Source organism: Balaenoptera physalus (assembly GCF_965194825.1).
Source record: "Balaenoptera physalus genome assembly, chromosome: 5".
NCBI lineage: Eukaryota > Metazoa > Chordata > Mammalia > Artiodactyla > Balaenopteridae > Balaenoptera > Balaenoptera physalus.
Window position 1 is genome coordinate 105,624,619 of NC_138884.1, and position 23,873 is coordinate 105,648,491.

General features: G+C 43.5%; 1 protein-coding gene and 1 long non-coding RNA gene across 7 annotated transcripts in view; one reads left to right on the plus strand and one right to left on the minus strand.

Moving 5' to 3' along the window:
• The window catches only part of LOC309661222, a 151,669-nt gene extending 146,289 nt beyond the window's left edge, over window positions 1-5,380 (minus strand). Inside the window, exon 1 of the long non-coding RNA XR_014263904.1 lies at window positions 802-5,380. This is a non-coding gene — a long non-coding RNA (uncharacterized lncRNA). The remainder of the gene's footprint in view (window positions 1-801) is intronic.
• The window catches only part of FAM184B (family with sequence similarity 184 member B), a 123,454-nt gene that overhangs the window by 24,281 nt on the left and 75,300 nt on the right, over window positions 1-23,873 (plus strand). The gene's annotated exons all lie outside the window — the stretch shown is intronic.

Here is a 23,873-nt window from a genome sequence, read left to right on the forward strand (position 1 = left end):
TTTTATAATTGGGAAAATAATTGAATCACGTATTTTAATCCTAGTCAGTTTTTTTTTTAACATCTTTATTGGAGTATAATTGCTTTACAATGTTGTGTTAGTTTCTGCTGTATAACAAAGAGTGAATCAGCTGTAGGTATACATATATCCCCATATCCCCTGCCTCTTGCATCTCCCTCCCACCCTCCCTATCCCATCCCTCTAGGTGGTCACAAAGCACCGAGCTGATCTCCCTGTGCTATGCGGCTGCTTCCCACTGGCTATCTGTTTTTTTTTTTTTTTTTTTTTTTTTTTTTTAACATCTTTATTGAAGTATAATTGCCTTACAATGGTGTGTTAGCTTCTGCTTTATAACAAAGTGAATCAGTTATACATATACAATATGTTCCCATTTCTCTTCCCTCTTGCATCTCCCTCCCTCCCACCCTCCCCATCCCATCCCTCTATCTGTTTTACATTTGGTAGTGTATATATGTCCATGCCACTCTCTCACTTCGTCCCAGCTTTTCCCCCTCCCTGCGTCCTCAAGTTCATTCTCTAAGTCTGTGTCTTTATTCCTGTCCTGCCCCTAGGTTCTTCAGAACCTTTTTTTTTTTTTTAGATTCCATATGTATATGTGTTAACATACGGTATTTGTTTTTCTCTTTCTGACTTATGTCACTCTGTATGACAGACTCTAGGTCCATCCACCTCACTACAAATAACTCAATTTTGTTTCTTTTTATGGCTGAGTAATATTCCATTGTATATATGTGCCACACCTTCTTTATCCATTCATCTGTCGATGGACACTTAGGTTGCTTCCATGTCCTGGCTATTGTAAATAGTGCTGCAATGAACATTGTGGTACATGACTCTTTTTGAATTATGGTTTTCTCAGGGTATATGCCCAGTAGTGCGATTGCTGGGTCATATGGTAGTTCTATTTTTAGTTTTTTAAGGAACTTCCATACTGTTCTCCATAGTGGCTGTATCAATTTACATTCCCACCAACAGTGCAAGAGGGTTCCCTTTTCTCCACACCCTCTCCAGCATTTATTGTTTGTAGATTTTTTGATGATGGCCATTCTGACTGGTGTGAGTTGATACCTCATTGTAGTTTTGATTTGCATTTCTCTAATGATTAGTGATGTTGAGCATCCTTTCACGTGTTTGTTGGCAATCTGTATGTCTTCTTTGAAGAAATGTCTATTAGGTCTTCTGCCCATTTTTGGATTGGGTTGTTTGTTTTTTTCATATTGAGCTGCATGAGCTGCTTGTCAGTTTTTAAAGGCCTCCAGGGAGTGACAGCCAAAAAGCTCTCTAGGCAGCCAATCCCAGCATTTAATAACCTCCTCTGAATTACATGATTGTAGAAATTATTGACAGCAAGAGAGTGGGCTTTAGTAAGTGGGAAAATTGCCTTATTTTTAAAATAATGCTGTGTTCCATTTAAATACATTTTTGAACTTTTTATTTGAGTAAAATATACATACAGAGCAGTTTTAAAATCCTGTTTTAATAAAACTTGGTCCTAAAAATTCAAGCTGACTTATTTATTCCTAGAACATTTTTGAGCTCCATTTTGTGCTAGGAACTGGGTTAGGAATAACCTGATGGGACCCCTGATAGATTAGGAGACAGATTCTGATGGGTGTGACATAACGGAGGGGTGAAGAGGAACCCACAGAAGGGACCCCAGTGGAGTGGGTGGGGGAGGATGAAACGTCAGGGTAGGGGTCAAACAGGTGTGAGAGGAAACTGCACCAAAAGCCCAGCTACCAAAGTTGAAAGGACATTTCAATTTTGCTGACTGAAGGACGAGCAAGCAAATTAAAACCCTGTGAGCAAATTAGTCGTAGCTGCTCCCTTCAAGAGCAAATCGCAGAGGTTAAGAGAGGAGCTCAGGAGTCGGTCACACTGCCTGCCAGTGGAAAAAACGTGCATTACTTTCATTTTCACTGTTCTTTTAATTTTTTTTTTATATATAAATTTATTTATTTTATTTATTTATTTTTGGCTGCGTTGGGTCTTCGTTGCTGGGCGCGGGCTCTCTCTAGTTGCGGCGAGCGGGGGCTGCTCCTCGTTGCCGTGCGCGGGCTTCTCATTGTGGTGGCTTCTCTTGCTGTGGAGCACGGGCTCCAGGCGCGCGGGCTTCAGTGGCTGTGGCTCGCGGGCTCTAGAGCGTAGGCTCAGTAGTTGTGGCGCACGGGCTTAGTTGCTCTGTAGCATGTGGGATCCTCCCGGACCAGGGCTCGAACCCATGTCCCCTGCATTGGCAGGCGGATTCCCAACTACTGTGCCACCAAGGAAGCCCCCTCTTTTAATTTTAACAAATGCAGCTATCTCGGATTCGGTATAGGCCAAAGCTTTTTTGCAGTGATACTAGATTTATGAGTGCAGTCCTATATCAGTTTGGGAATTCATTTGCAATTCTCATTTACATGCCTGACTTGTAGAAAGTGTCTTTATTTCTTTTTATTTTTATAACATTTACAAGTTTTATGTCGTAGACAGTTGGGATACCCTGGGCATCCTCTTGAGGTCTAATTTTGGGGATGTCTGTGAAATGGAGCCACACTTAAAATGTGAATGTGGCCTGCTGAGATCGCCAGAGGTTCCTTCCCACTTTAAGAATGTGGCTCTCTGTGAGCAAAACAAAACCCAAAAAGAGTTGTTGTTATTCATTTGTTCATCTGTCTAGTTACCCACTGCCCCTCCATTCCCCTGTCCCATTCACTCACTCACCCACCCTCCCATCCATACTCTTCATCACTTTCTCACCCATGCAGCTTCTGCCCAGCCCCTCCTCCATCTGTCTGCCCTTCTCCCCACCTTCCTATCCGTTTACTCACCCATCCACCCATGTCAGACATGGGTTCGAAATCTCTCTTGAAACTCGACTTCCCAAACCCTTGTTCTTTCTCTTGTACTACGATGCTCTCCTCCCAGCAAGGTACGGTGGCACTAGTTCCATCAGCCCCTTGCTCTTCTAGCTCTCCCCAGTTACTGGTACTGGACACCTCCAGGCTCAGTTCTGCCCACTCTGAGCTAGGGAACACGGAGCCAGTCATTGTGTATCAAGAACTTCTGTTACTTTCCATGGTGGCCTTGGAAGTCATCTACTTCCCTGAACTCCTGGCCTCCGAGGAACAGCTTCCATCCCACTATTCCTCTACCTTTCTGGACCTGCTTGCCTGGTTCTGTAGGGTCAGAATCAGCTCTCCAGACTCCCTGATTTCACCACATCTCTTAGGTACTGTGTTTGGGGCTCCCAGATAGCCAGTTAGGATGCAATCGTGGAAGACACAACAGTCTTAAAAGTTTAGAGGTATGTTATCTCACATAACAAGGAGTCAGGAGGTAGAGCCTCTCCATGGCTGGTAATTCAGTGTCTAAAGGATGTCACCACAGGCCACGTGCCTGCCATCTTCTTCGTCCTCTGCATATCAACGCTTTCCTCCCTCAGAGTTTCTCAGTGGCTGTTGCAGTTCCAGGCAACACACAGAGACATGACAACATCTCCTGAAGAGGAAGGGCATTTTCTCCTTTGTGCTTCTTTTTAATTATAAGGAAATCTTTCCCAGAAGTCCTTCAGATGTCTCCTTGGGTCCCCTTGGCCAGGACTGAGTTCCACACCCAAATCAAAATGAGTCATTGATAAAGGAGACAATACTGTAAGGCCTGGTTTAGACCAGGCATAATTCACCCCCTGAGCCCATGGGAGGGGACAGCTGAACAAAATTGGGGTTTTCTTGCCAAGGAAGAAGGCAGGAAAGGGTGTTGGGTAGGCACTATCGGGTCTGAGATACTGAAGATTAAAAGTTTAACACTGGAACGGAAACTTGGACTAACAGAGCTCTGTGTTTCTCGCTAGTCAGGGGCTATTTTCTTCCCAGGAGACATTGGGTTCTCAGTTAGGGGCTATTCCTCACCCCCTGGAGGACATTAGGCAACATCTGAAGCCATTTTTGGTTGTCACAATGGAGTAGAGGGGAGCTGCTGGTATCTAGTGGGTCAAGGCCAGGGGTGCTGCAATGTCAAAAGTGCCGAGGTTGAGAAACCTTCCATTAAACATATGAGAAGATGAAGCATGATGAATTGAAAGAATAAAGCTGCATTTATTTTTGTTTGTTGGTTTGTTTGTTTTTATTTAATTAATTAATTTATTTTTGGCCGCGTTGGGTCTCGTTGTTGTGCATGGGCTTTCTCTAGTTGGGGCGAGCAGGGGCTACTCTTCATTGCAGTGCACGGGCTTCTCATTGCGGTGGCTTCTCTTGTTGCGGAGCACAGGCTCTAGGCGCACGGGCTTCAGTAGTTGTGGCACGCAGGCTCAGTAGTTGTGCCACAGGGGCTTAGTTGCTCCACAGCATGTGAAATCTTCCCGGACCAGGGATCGAACCCGTGTCCCCTGCATTGGCAGGGAGATTCTTAACCACTGCGCCACCAGGGAAGTCCCTAAAGCTGCATTTATGAACGTTAATTAAAATGATTTAACCCACTTTTTACACATCTGTGATACTTATTTGTAATGTCTTAGTGGCATCTCTGGGAATTGAGGTTCAAGGAATTAAAACAGGACCATGGGAAGTAAGTCAACAATTTTTGCCAACAAACTTGTAAAGGTTAAAGAAGAGGAAACACACAATAGTGAGGGTGTGGTGATGCAGACATTTGTTTAGCCTGGTGGCAGTATGAAATGGTCCCACTGTTCTCAAAAGCAGCTTGACAATGTGTTGATAACTCTTAAAAATCTTATTCTTTCATCCTCAAATTCCACTTCTGAGAATTCATCCTAAGGGGAAAATCCAAAGTATGAAAAAAAGCTTTAATACAAATCTTTATTCTAAGCACAATTATTTATAAGAAACATTGAAATGACTTAAAGTTACAACAATAGGTGTATATAGCAATAAAATATGATAGAGGTATGTGATGGAATTTTATGTCCACATTAAGCATGATGTTTACGAAGAAAAAAATCACTCATAACGGTAAATGCAAAAGTGAAGAAATGAAACTGATTACATACCATGATCATAGTTATGAAAATAAATAACTTAAAACATATACATATAAAAGCAACCTGGCAGGAAACACATCAGAATGTTATCAAGACTATTTCTTTGTACCAGTGGGGATACAGGTGATTTTTATTCTTCTTTTGACTTTCTTAAGGTAATGCAACCATGTTTACTTTAGCTTATTATGTTCTAGGCAACAAATGCTGAATCTATAGATTGTACTAACAATTCAATATTTAGATCTGTTTCTGTTGCGGGTTCTTTTTTTTCTGATCCCGTCTGTCTTCCTTTTTCCTTTCCTCTCAAGGACTCCTGAACTGGGGTACCTTGACAGTAAGAGACTTAAAGATGCACTTCAGAGCACCCTTAAACCTCTGAAATTGGGCTTCCCTGGTGGCGCAGTGGTTGAGAGTCTGCCTGCCAATGCAGGGGACACGGGTTCGAGCCCTGGTCTGGGAAGATCCCACATGCCGCGGAGCAACTGGGCCCGTGAGCCACAATTGCTGAGCCTGCGCGTCTGGAGCCTGTGCTCCGCAACAAGAGAGGCCGCGATAGTGAGAGGCCCGCGCGCCGCGATGAAGAGTGGCCCCCGCTCGCCGCAACTAGAGAAAGCCCTCGCACAGAAACGAAGACCCAACACAGCCATAAGTCAATCAATAAATAAATAAAATTAAAAAAAAAAAAAACCTCTGAAATTGTAGCAATATGTACTCCTTTTTTCTTTTTTTAAAAAAGGGTCTTTTATTTGGGAGTAATTTTTAAATAATTGTTCTTTTGATTTATTTTTACCTTGATCATGTACTATTTTGCTAACAAAAAATAAAACGATTTTTAAAAAATTATACAGGGGATTGAAGTGTCAGGAACAAAACCATATGTCAAATCCAAGGACAACTATGGATCAGCTCTAGGGCCTATCAGTGGACCAAAGGATTTTGATCCTCACTTCTGAACAGGGATCAAGGGGGCTCAGATGCTCTCACTGATAGTTGAGTCCTTTGCATCAGGTTAATCTTGAGAGAGAGTGGGGGGGTTTCCAAATTAGATGCTCACTCCTGGGGCTGTGAGATGCCCCAGAATACAGCACACACCTCAGGGAGCCAGAGCAGAGATCCCGCGGCTTCACAGAGAGCCTCTGATCAAGTGCCATTCTAAATTCTGGCACGTGTTATGCCGTGGAAGAAAAAACAAATAGCGTTTACTACTTCTGACTCTTTCTTAACTTTCTGTTGACCTTGTGTTTTACCTAGATAAGAGGGCTGTTCTCTAAACTTCTGAAGTGATGTTCTCTGTCAATATCACAGATGTTGAAAATAAAGTCCAAGGTGGTAACTGAGTTAAAGCAGAAGGTCCATATTCCCTCCCGTAGTCTTCTCTTCCATTGCTGACCAAATCCAGGACTCCTCAGCTCCCCTGCCTAATGTGACCTAAACATACTGGGAGTGCCTTCACCGTGTTATTGGCTGGGGGACAAATTCCTTCTTATTTTTTATGACCTGCTGCAAGAAATCACCACCTATGAGAAATCATCTTGGACCACCCTGCCCCCCACCATGCAGAGTTAATGACTGTATAGCTTCACACAGCACACTACAGGTTCTCAGTAAATAATTATTGTAAAACTTAAGGAAAATGCAAATTTACTTTATCGTAGGTTCTCATTTCTCAGAGTTACTGCATGAACTACCAGCATCAGTCACTAGGGAGTTTGATGAAAAGGCAGATTCCCAGGGGCTACCACCCTCCTCTTGAGTGAAGCTGTTTTTGGGTTGGGTCCAGGAATCTGCCTTTTATAAGGTACCCCCAGGGGACTTTTCTGCACACTGAAGTATAAGAACAATTGGCTAAGGCAAAGCGATGCTTCAAGCCATGTGTACAGTTTTCAGCCAGTCCCTGAAATGTTTATAGCCATTTGAAACTTTGCCCAGAATTATTTTCCTTGTTTGTTAAGATATTACCAAAAGGGTGGGATAAAAATCAAAAAGAGCAATGATCATAGGCCCAAAATAGTTGTAGATTAGAGATCTAGATGGTCAGTCCTCTTTCTCCTCTTTCATCAAACAGGTGTAACCTTGTAGAATCTCCCAAATAGGTGGAATTTTAGAGCTAGAAGGGACCCCAGAAATCCAGTCCAAGTTACAGATGAGAAACAGAGTTTTGACATGTGTGTCAGTTTGGATCTTCCAAAAAATGAACACCAAGACAAATTTAGATGTGCAAGAGATTTATTGGGAGAAGAGTCTGAAGAGTAATGGGAGAAGGAACAGGAGTAGACAGGGGGCACCTACTGACCATGCTGCAGGTCTGACACCTGTGAGAGGCAAGAGGGAAGAACTGGGTAGAAAAACCTACAGACTGCAGTCCCGCTAAGAAAGACTCTTGGGCAGGCCGATGAAGAGCTCCTGAGCAGAGAGGGAACATTAGAGGAGTCTTGTGTTGGATAGAAATAGCCCAGCCTTGTTCCTCCAACTGGGCTTGGTTGTTGGTTAGAGGAAGCTTGGGGGGATCATTGCCTTGGCAGGACTGTGATAGTGAATCTCAAGGTACCAACTGGCTATGCTCCTCACCTCAGGTTCTCGGGAAAAGAGACCTGAACAGCCGACCCCACCCCATGCTCCATATCACAGTTAGTACAGAACAAGGACTGAACTTTCATCCAGAATTCTTTCTGGATTATTCTACAGAGCATTATTCCTTTAACTTCTTGATGCATCCCACACCCCCAGCTGTTGTAGGTTTGAACTTAATCTTGTGGATTCTAGAACTAGACCTCATGAGGGGTAGAGAAGGCAAGACTAACTGTCAAGTAAGAAAAGGAAAGGGAGCGATGCAGAGGGGATTTAAGGTCTTTGCAGGTAAGAGTGAGACAGCTGAGTATGGTCATAGTTGGTCTACTTGTCTATCCAGCAAGCTTTCCATTTCCCTCCTTTGGAGAACTCTTCCCCCTTTCCACATGGTTCTCAGAGGGCTCTCAATCTTGGTGCTCTACTTCCCATCCCAGCCAGGAGTACTTGACCTAGGCTGGGGGAATCCTTTGGATTGATATTCAGTCATTAAGGGAGAGAAATTCTCTTTTTGCTGGAATAGCAAAGCTGTGATTGCAGGAACTAGGGCAACTGATGGTGGTGGTCTTTCCTGTTCTGTGGGGAGAGGAGCTCTGCCGAACTGAGACAAGCAGAGGTCAGCAGAGATGAGAGGTGAATAGAGAGAGTGTGAGTCATGCGCGCTCTGAGGCCTTGCCTGGCTCCTCTTGCCTCCATTCTCGGAGGTCCTTCCCAGACACATGGGTCAGTGTGCTCCCTTTTACCTGGTACACTAGGCAGATTCTAACATAGCCCCAAATTCCCAGCCCCTGGTATATATACACCTTCTTTTAGTTATTCAATCAAACACCAATCTAGATTTCTCTGAAAGGGATTTTGCAGTTGTAATTAAGGTTCCAAGTAACCTGATCACATGAGCCCCGAAAGCCCAATCAGAGATTGCAGATGGAGAAATCAGAGAGACTTGAAGTGTGAGAAAAACTCAGTGAGGGAGATGGAGGAACCATGTACTAAGGAATGCAAGTGACCTCTAGGAGCTGAGAGCAATTCCAGATGACAGTCTTACAATCACAAGGAACTGAATTATGCCAACAGCCTGAATTAGATGGGAGACACATTTCTCCCCAAATCCTCCAGATGAGAACTCAGCAGGCAACACCTCAATTTCATTCAGCCCTTGAGCAAGAACCTAGCCACGCCATACTTGTCAGTTTGTGGTAATTTCTTTATCAACAGTAGAAAATAAGTATACTTGGATTTGCCTTGTTTACACCTGAAGAAGTCCCGACTGAACAGTGGGGAGAACATCGACCCCCTTCACCCAGTGGAGACTCTACAGACTGTTGTCCTTCACTCTGCTTTCCTTGGGTATAAATCTGCTCGCAATGGCAGCTGTTGTTGACTAGTGTGACGGAAGAATCCAAAAATACATTTTGATGGGGACAGAGGGAGCACGAAATGGCTCTTGGGTCTGAAGTAGGCTGGGGAGGAAGATCACCGAAGGAATGAAGAGGGGGGAAAAGGCTGGTGGGACCCAGAAGAGACACATCTCCTGATGAATCTCCCTGCCTCCACCATTCTCAACAGCAGCCAGAGTGATCTTTATGAAATGTGGATCAGATCACACTCTGAGCTCTCCAGGGCTTCCCCTCTCACACAGGGTAAAAACCAAAGTTCTTCGAGGAGCCACGGGTCCTCCACGACCTGGTCCTGTCACCTCTCCTGCCTGCTCTTTGCCCACACCGCTCACTCTGCCCCAGCCCCGCTGGCCTCCTTGCTGCTCCACAACCCAACGCACCTTCTTGTGCCTCTAGGACTCTGCTCTTAAACCTCTGCCGGGAGTCCTCTTCCCTGACACCCTTCATTCTTCACTCTTTCGTGTCCATCTGTTCTTCGCTCAAATGTTACTTTCTCAATGAAGCCTTCCTTCACTGCCTTGTGTAAAATTTTATCTCCATTCTCCCCCCCAAATATTCCTTCCTTGCTTTATTCTTTTCTCTTTTTTAGCGTTTATCACGTCCTAAAAGATTATTTCACATGTTTGTTGTCTGACTCTCTCACTAAAATGTCAGCTTCATGCACACAAGGATTTGAGTCTGTTTTGAGCTTGCTGGACCCCCTGTACTGAGAACTGTGCCTGGTGCATTTGCTAAATGATTGACAGAAAGGCGGATGTGTGCATAAGGAGAGATATATTTTACTTCATAAGGGTGATTTCTTTCCCCTTAAAAGAAATTGGTGGTGGGTAATGTGATCCAGCAATCCCACTCCTGGGCATATATCCAGAAAAGATAAAAACTTTAATTTGAAAAGATACAGGCACCCCAGTATTCATAGCAACACTATTTACAATAGCCAAGACATGGAAGCAACCTAAGTGTCCATCAACAGATGAATGGATAAAGAAGATATGGTGTATATAAACCGTGGAATATTACTCAGTTATAAAAAAAGAATGAAATAATGCCATTTGCAGCAACTTGAATGGACCTAGAGATTATCATACTAAGTGAAGTAAGTCAGACAGAAAAAGACAAAAACCATATGATATCACTTATATGTGGAATCTAAAATATAATACAAATGAACTTATTTACAAAACAAAAACCAACTCACAGACATAGGAAACAAACTTACAGTTACCGAAGGGGAAGGTTTGGGAGGGATAACTTGGGAGTATGGGATTAACAGATACATACTACTGTATATAAAATAAATAACCAACAAGGATTTACAGTATAGCAGGGAACTATATTCAATATCTTATAATAAACTATAATGGAATAGAATTTTAAAAGAATATAGAGATATACATATGTATAACCAAGTCACTTTGCTGTACACCTGAAACTAACACAGTATTGTAAATCAACTATACTTCAATTAAAAAAAAAGAAAGAGGGCTTCCCTGGTGGTGCAGTGGTTGAGAATCTGCCTGCCAACGCAGGGGACACAGGTTGGAGCCCCGGTCTGGGAAGATCCCACATGCCGCGGAGCAACTAGGCCCGTGAGCCACAATTACTGAGCCTGCGCGTCTGGAGCCTGTGCTCCACAACAAGAGAGGCCGTGATAGTGAGAGGCCCGCGCACCGCGATGAAGAGTGGCCCCCACTTGCCGCAACTAGAGAAAGCCCTCGCACAGAAACGAAGACCCAACACAGCCATAAATAAATGAATAAATAAATAAAATTTAAAAAAAAATGCTGACAACTACCACAAACACCACACAATCCAGAAAAATAAAATATTAAAAAAAAAAAAAGAAAGAAATTGGTGGTGGGTATATTTTTAAGAAAAATAGTGAATTGGCCATTTATTCCCTTTAGCTACAAAAGTCCAAGACAGCGGGCCATATGGTTTTGCAGCTTGCTTTGCATACGGAGCTGACAGTAAAGACTGCTGTGATAAAAAAGAAATATTGCCAGCCTGACATCAGGACTCTTCCAAAAGCAAGATTATGTGTGTTATTTCAAGAAGTGAGGGGTGCAAACAACAGCTCAACTGGGTCTTAAAAGCTACAGTGAAAAATCCCTAGCAACCCCCAAAATATTCCCTGAACTATAAATACGTACATATATTTTATGTATGTATGCATAATATTCATTTTTATTGTGTTTGTGGTGTGGGCCATTTAATACAAACCCATTTGTTTATGATTCATCAGACATTTCTCATGAGCACAGATTTTGTGCCAGATACAAGGCAAGGTACAGGAGATATAAAAGTGAGCAATATAAATGGGCTTTTAATTACTTGGGATTAGGTTCAGCTACGTATAACAGAAAAACCCAAACAAATGAGAAGTTTATTACTCCCTTACATAAAAGAGGACCAGAAGTACACAATCACAGGTTGGGATGGAAGATTCATGCTGTAGGGAGCCAGGCTTTTGTATCTTTCTGCTCTGCCTTGCCAGCTGCAAAGCTTCATTCTTGATGTCTCCTCATGGTCCAAGATGACTGCTAGAGCTCCAGCCATGACAACTCCTTTCCACACTGCTGGAAAGAGAGGGGTGAAGATAGGTGCATCCCCTCCCATTGAAGGAGGCTTTCTGGAAGCCCACATAATACTTCTTCTAACATTTCATTAAGTAGCACTTAGCCGTGTGGCCACAAAAAACTGCAAGAGGGTCTGGAAAATAGAGTAAATTAGCAGGATATCAGCTAAAAATTGAGATTCTTGGGACCAACAAATTGTCAAGCAGAACATCATGTGCTTGTTATCAATGCCAGGGGAGAACCCCAGCTACATGGAGGGAGAGCAAAGCTCATCACTGTGCCGACCACCAGGAGTAGAAGTCCAAACACTTCTGCCCACTGCATATTGGTATTTGAGTCGCCAAGGAAAGCATGTCATCGTCAAGCATTAAATGAATCAATGCTTTACTCACATAGAGAAGAGAGAGAAAGATCAGCTCCAGTGATGCGCACTGGTCCGTCTGCTAGCAGATGCCTGGGCAGCTGACATAGGGCGATTGTGCACTAGCGGAAGGACCCCTCTTCCTCCCTCCTGGGGTCTGAAATACTGAAAGTTGGGCATGTGCCGCAGGGCCATCTACCTACACGCTTCAGCAGAACAAAGGAATACACACTGAGCCTGAAACAGGGAAAGATATTCTCATACAAGCTGATAAGCCCGGCACAGGCTGTGTGCATTCTTTAACTCTAGGTTAGGAAGGGTTCCAGGCCGAGGGGCCCAATCTTATGTGGCTCAGCAGGGGCTGAAAGACTACATGCATGAGACTGCCTTTCCCAGCACAAATAGTGGTCTCTGCTAAGGAGTACATAGAGGCTCCAAAGGAGTGTGGACAGATCCAATGGGGGAACAGAGAAGGAAGTAATAAATTTACCCTAACCTCTTTAAGAAAAGAAAGGAATGCAAATTTTAAAATCTACATCTCTTTCCATGTCTTCATACCAGAAGAGAACTATTAGGTGAGAATGATTCACAGTGTCAGCTTATTGCCTCGGGACTCAGTACATATTTCTTGAATGAATGAGTTTCCCATGGTGGCCCTGGAGGAGCTCTTGGAAGGCGGGGTGACATTGGATCTAGAACTTTGTGTCGAGGAGGATTTCACCAGGGAGAGAATGGCAGGAAAGGCATTCCAGACAGACGGAGAAGAGCGAGCAAAAGCAGAAAGGTTTGAAAGTGTGTGGCTTGTGCAGGAAGCAGTGTGTAACCCAGTGTCACTGGAGCTTGCATTCTGCGGGGGCAGTGGCAGGATTGGACACTGGATTGTTCAGAGCCTCGAATGTCATGCCAAGGAGCATCATTTTACCCAGGGGGCCATGGGGAACCCCACTGGGTAGTGTTGGGAGCAGCTATATTCAGTGCAGTGACTCCTGCAGTGCAGGGAGCTGGGCAGCACAGAGACAAGGCTCGGATGATGAGGGCCTGTGGGACGAGAGTGGGAGGAGGCTCAGCGAGAGGACGGATGGACGTGGGGACTTCCTAGTGGTCAGGCTGTGCAGTCTTCATGTCCTGGGAGGAAGGGAAAAGGACCGAAGGGGACTCCTGGATTCCCAACTTGTAAAAGCCAAAGTCCTTGACTCTACAACCCAGGCTCGCCATGACCTCCCCAGCCTAACTCCTATTACTATCCCCTTGCTCACTCCACTGCAGCCCCCACTGGCCTCAGGACCCTTGCTTTGGCCTAGAACCCTTCACCCGGAAGTCTGCCTGGCTAACCTCCCAGCTCCTTCTCATCTTTGCCCAAATGCCACTGTCTTAACGAGGCTAACCTGAACTGTCCTGTTTCAAATAATGATACCCTCTCTCCCCATACTGCTAATCTCCCTTTTCCTGGTCAGCCTTTTCATTTTCCATTGTACTTACAAACTTCTAACTCACCATAATGAACTCATTTATTATATCTATTGTTAATGTCGATCTCTCTGCCACCCCCTCTCTCATCTTGCCCTGCCACTAGAATTCAACTGCATGAAGGCAGCAATCGCTGTATTCATGTCCCCTGATACATCCCAAGAACGTTGAAGGGTGCCTGGCACATAATAAGATCTCAATAAGGACAACCTGTTGGATAATGAACACTGTGGAAATGTGTAGGTGTCAGAAATGGTGGTCTTCTACTCTGAACAGAGGTGGGGACTGTAGAAGTAGAGTCTGATGTTCACCCTGGGGCAGCTCAGGGAGAGGACTTGAGATTTCTCTGCCTACAGGGAGGACCTCCACCCAAGGTGGTCAAGGAAGGGACGTCAGATTGGGGAGAGGCCCACCAGGAATCCACACAGAGAAGCCGCTATCCCCAGAGTCAATCCCCTGGGGTCAAATGGTGTGAATACTTGAATCCTAGTTCTGAGCGGGAAATTCAGGCCACCAGCCTTCATTCAGAGCACAGTGCCTTTCGGGCTCAGGGCTATATGTTGCTGTAGAAAGAACTAAGATTTTTATTTTTTATTTTTTGGCTGCGCCACGCGGCATGTAGGATCTTACAGGGATCCCTAGCAGGGATCGAACCCTTGCCCCATGCATTGGAAGCACGGAGTCTTAACCGCTGGACCTCCAAGGAAGTCCCAGAACTAAGATTTTAGAGTCAAACAAATCTGGGTTCATGGCCCAGTTCTCCCACTAGCTGTGGGACAAATTACTTGTCCTCTTTTACTCTTCTGTAAAAGGAGGATAATAATAACTTTATAACTTTATTCATATTACTATTATCATTATTCAATGAGATGATATCAAGTGCCCACATTTTATACAGGCACCGTTCCCAGCATAAAGTAAGCACTAAAAGTGTTAATTCTAATGATGTTGATGATGATGATGATGATGATACAAGGACCTAGATATTTGTTGCTGTTAGACAGGTACCTTTAGCTCTTTCTCCTACTATCTCTTCATTTGTCTGTGTGGCAGAGTCATTCTTTTCCAATAATTGGCTTTTTCCATGTGATGGAGAACAAGGCCATAGGTCACTCTGAATTAACATCCTTCCAACCCTCAGACCTGACAGGCAAGAGAGATTCTCTCCTACCTCAATTGAATAAAATCCTAGGAAGGACCCTGCTTGGCCTGGCTTGGATCCCACACCCTGCTTGTGCCAGTTACTTGGTCAGAAGGATGGGGTTCTATCAATAGCCAGCCAAGGATACCTGCTCGTCCCTTTGGCCAGGGGTGAGAGTCTTTCACAGATGGTAGGTGGGATATTACATTTTCTGGGAAAATAAAGTAGTCACCACTCTGTATCCTGCCATCATGTCATCTTGCATCACTTCATGGTTGTTTTACATATTTGTTACTAAATTGTGAATTTCCTGGGGCAGGGACCATGGCTTCTGTATCTTCACATCCCTCCACCCCAGTGCGGTGATTGATGAAGGGAAGGGCTTCTATAAATGGAGGTTGTTGAATTGAAGCTGAATATGAGTCAGATAAGAGAGTAACAAATTCTGTAGATAACACCTGAGGAGATAGAAGTGGGGCTTCCTGGGAGTCTCATGGGTTCCAACTTTAGGCTCTTCTGAGACCCATTATCTCTCTCATTAGGGACTTTGAGATTCAGTGAAAGGAACACTGAAAATCAAGAGATAAAGGCCCCACTGTGGCTCTTCCACAAAAGCTGTGTGACGGTGTAGAAATCAGTAGACTCCTGGGGCCAAAGCTGCCTTATTTATGAAATGAAAAAGATGGTCTTTGTGGTATCTTGCTTATAATCCTAAAATTCTACGAATATAGTCATCTTTCTTTTTGACATTTTACTGGCTCCTTTTGAATCTCTGTTCAACATTTGAGCAATGTCACAATCTGGTATCATTTTTAAAGGTCATTGTATTTATCTGGCACAGCTTAGAAATTCTATGGTAACCTTTTCAGTTTAAACCAAAGACTCAATTTAGAGAAAAAGAACATTGGACTGAAAATCAGGGGGCAAGCTCTAGCTTCCATTCTGCCCTAATGGGATGAAGGATATTGGCAAAATTGCTTAAAATCTCTGAGCCTCGACATCCTCATTTGTATATAACATAGCTGGTATAGATTTGGTAAAAGGCAAGATTGTAACTTTCTAAGGTACTGGCACAGGGGAAACAGCCCGTCTCTCTTTTTTCCTGTTAGTAATAGAACTACCTATATTCTAGCTAGGCACATGGCAGCCCAGCCAGAGACTGCATCTCCCTGACTCCCTTTTGGCTCTGAGATTAAGGGTAGGCCTATGGGTGCTGAGAGAAGTGATATATACATCTTCCAGTTCATCCCCAACCTAAGCACAAGCTGCTCACCCTGGACCTCTTCTATGATGGTAATAGTAACAACCATAGCAATGACCTTGGGCCCGGTAAATGGAACACTCTAGTGAGGCAAGGGATGAAGGACCCCTAAAGTAGAGTAATCACAAGGAAGGTGGTTTGGAAGAAATGATTTCCAGAAATTTTTAGGAAGTACAGAGAGCAGGCATGCCCTCAACTCTGTGAAAACCAAACGCTCTTACTATTGTTGTCGCACGTTCATTCCCAGGAGAAGTTTATTCGAGGTTGAGTTCAAGAGCTTATTTCTGAAAGCAGAGACTGGCTGCACCCAACGTGGCCTGTGGCCTGCAGCTCCCTGTCTCCTGTATCGAAGTTTCAGGCAGCACCTTGCGCACCTCGTTACACCCACAGCAGCAACAAGACTACCTTAAACTCCTCCCCGACGGAACGAAGGTCCTTAATGGAAAAGACAACACATTTATCACAACTGAGCTGCTTAGAGCAGAATAGACCAGCCAGCCGGGAGGAGGCAGTGCCACCAAAGCCAGATCCCCAGGAAGGAGGCCTCAGCACTTGCCTCTTCCTTGTCAGACGTTTCTCCTTCCAGGGCTTGTGTCTCAGGTTTAGACATTTGTGGATTAACTGATGGGGAAGAGTTTGATGGTATATCCCTATCCTTAAAAAAAACAAAAAACAAAGATTTTTTTCTGATTATAATTGAAGTGCACACTCATACAGAAAAATTGGGAATGCGCAAAAGTTTAAAAAAAGGAGAAAAATTGATACCTTTCATTATTACCATCCAGAGATAACCTTGGTCATGTTTTTGATACATTCTTGACCTTTTTCTTTGTTGATGTGTGTGTATGATTTTAAAACAAAATTGGAACGTGTAATTGAACAAAATTGGAACACGCAATTGAACATGCATCTTCACTCTTACATCCTTTTTATTTTAACTTAAAGTAATCTACTCCTGATGTTGTGAGGTCCCTTACATGGTGGGCTGGCAAGGGCTCTGTTCTCCCACAAATACTCCCAGTAGCTCAAGTCAGAGACAAAAGATGGTCTCTGGTCTATGAACTTGACCCAGTGTGGCCCTTCTGTTTCTGGTGTGCAGTTTAAGGGAGCAACATGTACCCATCACCCATAAATTGCGAGTAAAACTTCTTATTGCTGTACTCAAAGCCACGTGATGCCAGAGCACAGAAACTCAGCCATGGCTGGGAGGACAATCTGCAAATGTTACCCACATATAATAAAGAGATCTTTGGGTTTTGTTAAGGTGTTTGGACAAGAATATGTCACTTGAAACATACTGTTTATCTGAGGATTATGTAGAAGGTACAATAAATGGACTGGAAAATTTTTAAAGAGATTCCCCCCCGCCCCCCCAAACACAGAGAACAGTGGAGAAAATAAGAATTCCTTTAGAATGGGCATTCAATATATCTATCTTTCATACTGTGGGGTTTACCTCTTAAAGTTGCTTTGTAAACTGTAAAGTGCTGTGTAAAAATAACGTTAGCACTCAGTGTGGTATCATTTATATGGAACAAATGGATATGCGTGTCCATATAGATATGCACAGAAAGCCCACTGTTGGAATTTAAATTTATAATACGTAATCTAAGCAGGTAAGCTTGAAGATCTTCTTTTTCTGCTATTAAGTTCACATAATTTTGTTTGTAACTGTAGTTATAGATTTTGATGCTCCTACTTGGAGTACTTCTCTGTTAAAGTATTTCCTGTGAGAGGTATTAAGATTTCTTTGTATTGATTTTTTAAAGAATTTTTTGTATTGCTTTTGTTTGCAAAGGAAGTATTGCAACACATATGCATAAATATTGACCAGGTTGGCTAACCAAGGGAGCTAGCCCTAGTCTTTGTGTTCCAAGCAGCTGTAAACAAGTCACTGGAGCTTCAAAAGGTGGTCCCTCATCTTTTTTTGTTTGTTTTTGTTTTTTGGTTTTGGGTTTTTTTTAAAGCTTTTTTAAAAAAAATTTTTATTGGAGTATAGTTGATTTACAATGTTGTGTTAGTTTCAGGTGTACAGCAAAGTGAATCAGTTATACATATACATATATCCACTCATCTTATGCAGGGGGTGAAACTCCCTGGAAGGCAGGCGGGCCTATATCTGTGAGTGTTGGCCTCCGCCAGTGAGAGGAGGGGCTCTCAGTAAGAGCCTTCTGAAGAGACTGCCCTTACCTTTCAGCTAAGTCTCAGTCTAAACAAGTTTGGGAGACAGTTGAGCTTCAATTACGCAGAAGCTTATGCCTCACAGCTCAGTGCCATGTGCAGCTAGGTGCCTAGCAATGGCTGTCTGATGGGTAATGATGAGATTTTTTTTTTTTAAATGAGTGTCTTGGCCTCCATTCCAAGCCCATTTGCTTGCAGGAGCCCAGCCTTGTTTGGGACCTGTTTTAACCCATTTCCATAAAGAAAGGAACAGCAATCACATGACCTCTGCTCTTCCCAGGAGTTTCAGCACCCAAATTCCAGACTTCCTTCTTAGGGTTTAGCTAGTCCTCTGTTCTGACTTGGTGCCAGGAGAGTTGGAGCTGCCTCATGTGCAGGGACATGAGTCAAGCAGTGACCTTGGCCTATCCATGTTCTGGCATCCCAGGATGCTATGCTTCTGAGGTGGGGTGGCACGGACACCCCCCACCCCGCTCCAGTCATGCCAGCTGCAGAATCCGCTGGACTCTTCCCTCTCCCCACCCCATATCTAGTGGGTCACTGGCCCTGCCCCTCTTGCTAATTGGCCACTCTTGAACCCACACCCCTTCCCATTTCCCCTGCTCTGATTCCAGCTCACCCCGATCTCATCCCCCTGCCTCCCACAGTTTTCTCCCTGCCCCATCGCATCTGGACTCCACACTGAAGTCAGGGCAGTGGTCCCCAAACTTATGAAATGGACAATGTCTTAGTCAAGATTCTCCAGAGGGACAGGGCCAATAGGATATATATGTAGAAAGAGATGCCTTATGAGGAAGTGTCTCATGTGACTATGGAGCAGAAAAGTCCCACAGTATACCATCTGCAAGTTGGAGACCCATGGAAGCTGGTGGTGCAAATTCCAGTCTCAGTCTAAAGGCCTGAGAACCAGGAGAACCAATGGTGTAAATCCTAACCTGAGGGCAAGAGAAGACTGACATCCCACCTCAAGCTTTCAGAGAGTGAATTCTCCCTGACCCAGGCTTTTGTTCTATCCAGACCTCCACTGGATATTGGATGAGGCCCACCCACACTGGAGAGGGCACTCTGCCTTACTCAGTTGACAGATTCAAATGTTAATCTCATCCAGAAACACAGACACACCCAGAATAATATTAACCAGATATCTGGGCCCCTTGTGGTCCAGTCAAGTTGACATGTAAAATTAAACATTATGGAGAGTTTTATTCCCTGTAATTTCAGAGAGGTAGAATCTTGTAAGAAAAGCTTCCTGCATGGCACAGAAGCCACAATTCCTCAAAGTATGCACCCATTTGCTTTTAGAGCCTGAAGCCCTGGGCAGCCAAGTGTTAAAAATGTAGGTCCTGGCCTCTCCCTGCCCCAGCCATACCACAACAGGATCTCAGGGCAAGGTATGGGAGTCTGCATGATCACCATGTGCTATGTAAACAGGATAAAGTCTAAACTCCTTAACATGGATGCTGGACCCTTGAGTGTCTGACCCCTGCCCACCTGTCCAGCACTGGGTCATGCTGTCCTCCCCGTCTTGCCAATGCCCCTCACCAGGCTCTGGCCTGGAGGACTCCCCTTGCACGTCCCCTCCCAGTCCCCCCCTGTTTCATGCCTTTGTGCTACTTCTTGCTCCTGACACTCCCCCTACCTGTATTTTCTTCCTGTTTCTCTTCACCTGGATGACATTTGCTCATCTTTTCAAACCCCACTCAACTATCATCTGCACTCTGATGCCTCTCTGCTTGATTAAAGAGATTTTTTCATTCATTCAACAAATATTTACAGAGTCCCTTGCACACGTCAGGCACTGTTCTGGGATCTAGTAGTGGGCGCAAGAGACAAAAGAACCTACCTGGGTATAACTCATACTCTAGAGAGGAAGACCAATAAGCAAATTGAAAAAAAAACAACATGTAAAATATATGATATGTCAGATAAAGGTGACATGGAGAAAAATAAAGCAGGAAAAGGTATGGGGAGAGCAATGATTTGGGGGGGTAATCAGCGCAGGTCTCACTGATAAGGTGGCAAATGAGTAGAAACCCAAAGGAGAACGGTCGTCCCAGAAGAGGCAACAATATACACGGAGATGCAGTGAGAGAGTGAGTGTGCTTGGCATGATTGAGGCATGGCAAGGATGTCCGTGTGGTTGGAGTGGAGGGAGTGAGAAAGAGAAGAGGATGAGGTGAGCTCAGAAAGGGCCTGGGGAGCCAGAACATGTAACCCCCTTTTGGTTGCTGTAGGCTCTGACATTTTCTGCGTGGTTAGTCATCAGAAGGTTTTGAGCAGTGGGGAGACATGATTTGACTGACTTTTAACAGACTTTAGATGGCAAGGTAGAAACAATGGTTGAGGCCATTGTAATGGTCCAAGTGAGAGGTGCTCATGACTCAGATTAAGGGCAGGATGGGATGGTGAGAAGGGGCGAGATTCAGGATTGGCTGATGGAGTGGATTTAGGATGTCAGAGACAGACTTGAGGCAGAGATGGCTCTAAACTTTTTTTAACTGTTTTTTTTTAATGTGATAAAATATAAATGACATAAAATTTACCATTTTTAACTGTACCAGGTCAGTGACATTAAGTACATTCACACTGTTGTGCAACTGTCACCACCATCTGTCTCTAGAACTTTTTCATCTTCCCAAACTAAAACTCTCTACTCATGAAACACTAACTCCCCAGAACCCCCTCCCCCCAGGCCCTGGCAACCACCACTCTACTTTCTATCTCTGTGAATTTTGCTACTCTAGGCACCTCATATAAGTGGAATCATACACCACATTTGTCCATTTGTGACTGGCTTATTTCACTTAGCTTAAGATCTTCAAGGTTCATCCATGTTGTTGCATGTGTCAGAATTTTTTTTCTTTTTAAGGCTGAGTAATATATCATTGTAGTTATATACCACATTTTGTTTATCCATTTATCTATCAATGGACACGGGTTGTTTCTGCCTTTTGGCGAGTGTAAATAATGCTGTGAACATGGGTGTACAAATATCTATTCAAGTTCCTACTTTCAATTATTTTGGAATTGAAATTCCAGAAATGGAATTGCTGGATCACATGGTAATTCTATGTTTAATTTTCTGAGGAGCCACCATACCATTTTCCATAGCAGCTGAACCATTTTACATTCCCACTAGCAGTGCACAAGGGTTGCAATTTCTCCACATCCTCATCAACACTTATTTTTTGTTTTTTGATGATCATCATCCTAATGGGCATGAAGTGGTATCTCATTGCAGTTCTTTTTTAATTTTTAAAAAATTTAAATTTTATATTGGAGTGTAGTTGATTAACAATGTTGTGTTAGTTTCAGGTGTACAACAAAGTGATTCTCATTGCAGTTTTGATTTGCATTTCCCAAATAATTAGTGATGTTCAGCATCTTTTCACGTATTTATTGATAGACTCGAAAATTTGACGTAAGCAGCTGGAAGAAGGGGATTGCTATGGAGCAAGATGGGGAATAATGTGGGAAGAGCAGGGTTTGAAGGAAAAATCCCCAGAATTAAATTTGAGGTGCATGTTAGATAGAGGAGATATTGGTAAGCAACAGGACATGAATCTGACATTCAGGTGACAGGTCCAGCCTGGACACATACATTTGACAGTCATTAGCAAAAAAAAGCATACATAAAATCGTGAAATTGAATGAGATCCCAAGAAAGTGTTTGTAGAGATGAGAAAGTCTGAGGCCCAAGTTCTGAGGCCCTCCTATTTGAAGGATGAGAGATGAGGAAGAACTAGCCAATCAGATGAGAAGGAGTGGTCAGTGGTCAGTAGGAGTGAAGCCAAGTGAAGACAAAGTTTCGAGGAGAAGGAAGTGATTTCTTATGTCAAATGCTGCTGAAAAGTTAAACAAAAAGACTGAGAATTTTCTGTTGCTTTAGCAACTTGGAGGTCATTAGTGAAACATTGACTGTTGTTTTGGTGAATTAGTGAGGTTGAAAGCCTGATTGGAGAGGGTTCAGGAGAGAAGTGGAGGTGAGGAATTAGTGACAATGGGTATAAACAAAGTATTTGAGGAGTTTGCTATAAAGACATGCAGAAAAGTGGGGGATGTGGGATCAAAAGAAAGATTTTTGTTAATGATAAAAATTATAATACACTTATATGTCGATGGGAGTGATCCATTAATGATGATGCAGGAAGGAAGGGGGAGAATTACTGGAGCAATGTGATCCTTCCCTGTGACCCTTGTGCCTTTCTCTAGCAGATTTCTAGCAAAGCACCTCAAACACCACTAAATGTACTAATTGGCTTACTTGTCTCTCTCTCTTTTCATGTGTTAGTCAGGTTTTCTTGCGATAATGCTGTGTAACAAACAACCCTAAAAATCTCAGCAGCCTACAAGAGCAGTGCTTTATCTCCTGCTTAGGTTGGCTGCTGTACAGCTGCTCTCTGCTGGGCTTGGCTGAGCCAAGCTAACTCCAGCCTTTGGGTTGGGGTCCAGCCTGTTCCACGTGTCTCTCATTTTGGAACTCATGGCTACCCTCAATGTACTCTTCTAGAAGCAGAGCAAGCCAAAATACATAAACACACTTAAAGCCTCTGTTTGCAACAAGTTCACTCTCATTCCATTGGCCAAAGCAAGTCACAGGCAAGCCCAAAAGGAAAGAAATGTAAATGCTGTCCACAGACTGGAAGGGCCATAGCAAGGAAGGAAAAAAAAAAAAGGAAAAACAGGACAATCTACCACATTCTGCTAACCTATAAGCCCCTCAACAGAATGATCTTATTTGTTCTGTTTTTCTAGTGCCTAGCACCATGCCGAGTGTGTAGAAGATGCTATAAAAATATTGAATGAAAGAATATCACCAGGTTTTTCCTAAACAAGCTAATTGTTCTATTTCTTTTAATTTTTGGATCCAAAAGGATTTGGGTTTCAATCCCAGCATCTGCACTTTTTAACACTATTTTATTTATTTTATTATTTATTTTTAACATTGTCTTTTGGCAATAATAGTAAAAATAATAGCAGTCAGAATTTCTTGAGTGTTTACTCTGTGCTAGGAATGCTGCTATGGGTTTTAGGTTCTGTATGTCATTTTAATCTCCAAACAAATCTATGAGGTAGGCATTGCTCTCCCCATGTTATAGATGAGGTGACAGAGAATCAGAGAGGTTAAATAACTCCCTCAAGCTAGAGAGAGGTGGATCTACAATGTGAACCCAGGTCCAGCAGGATCCAAAGCCTCCTTTTAAGCACCATGCTCTATCACTCCTAGATGATAAATTAACCCCACCCAATGTAAAACAGGAAGAAGCATGAGAACGTCCACTTTGTAAAATTGTTAGATTTATTTATAAATAATATGTATATCACCTGGCCCAGAGAAGGTTATACTCTGGGCACTCAATAAATATTATTTCCTGTTTTCCTTTTCCATTTCACTTCTGACTCCTGCTGCCAGACTCGATGGAAACTTTCCTTACGATCTGATGCTCAGAAACCATTAATTATAGCTCTGTTAAACTTACAATACTCAACCTCTAAGACCTTAACAGGCCGGCTGCAGAAATTTTCTCTGAACTCACACCATTAGCAGTGAATTTCTAAAACCCTTGGGAAGACATTGCAACTTGCTCAGTATTTCTCTTGGCTCCTGAATTATCCATGTCCCATGATGGATTCTGAAGTTGGCCTCCCCCTGAGGGAAAGATTCACAAATAAGGCTTGGGCCAGTCACTTTGAAGTTTCAGTTGAGTAGGTGGTGACTGAAAGAAATCAAGCAGGTGACAGGGGAAAGGTTGCCAAGTGACCTGCGTGGCATCAGGCCCAGGAGAAGGGTGGGTATGCTCAAAATCTGCTCAATTTCAGACTCTGAGGGTGGGGTAGGGTGGGGAGGTGAAGCAGATTGTGTCTCCAAAAAACAAGGGATGTTCCTTTTTGAGGGCATAGTGTAAGAAAAGAGAAGAA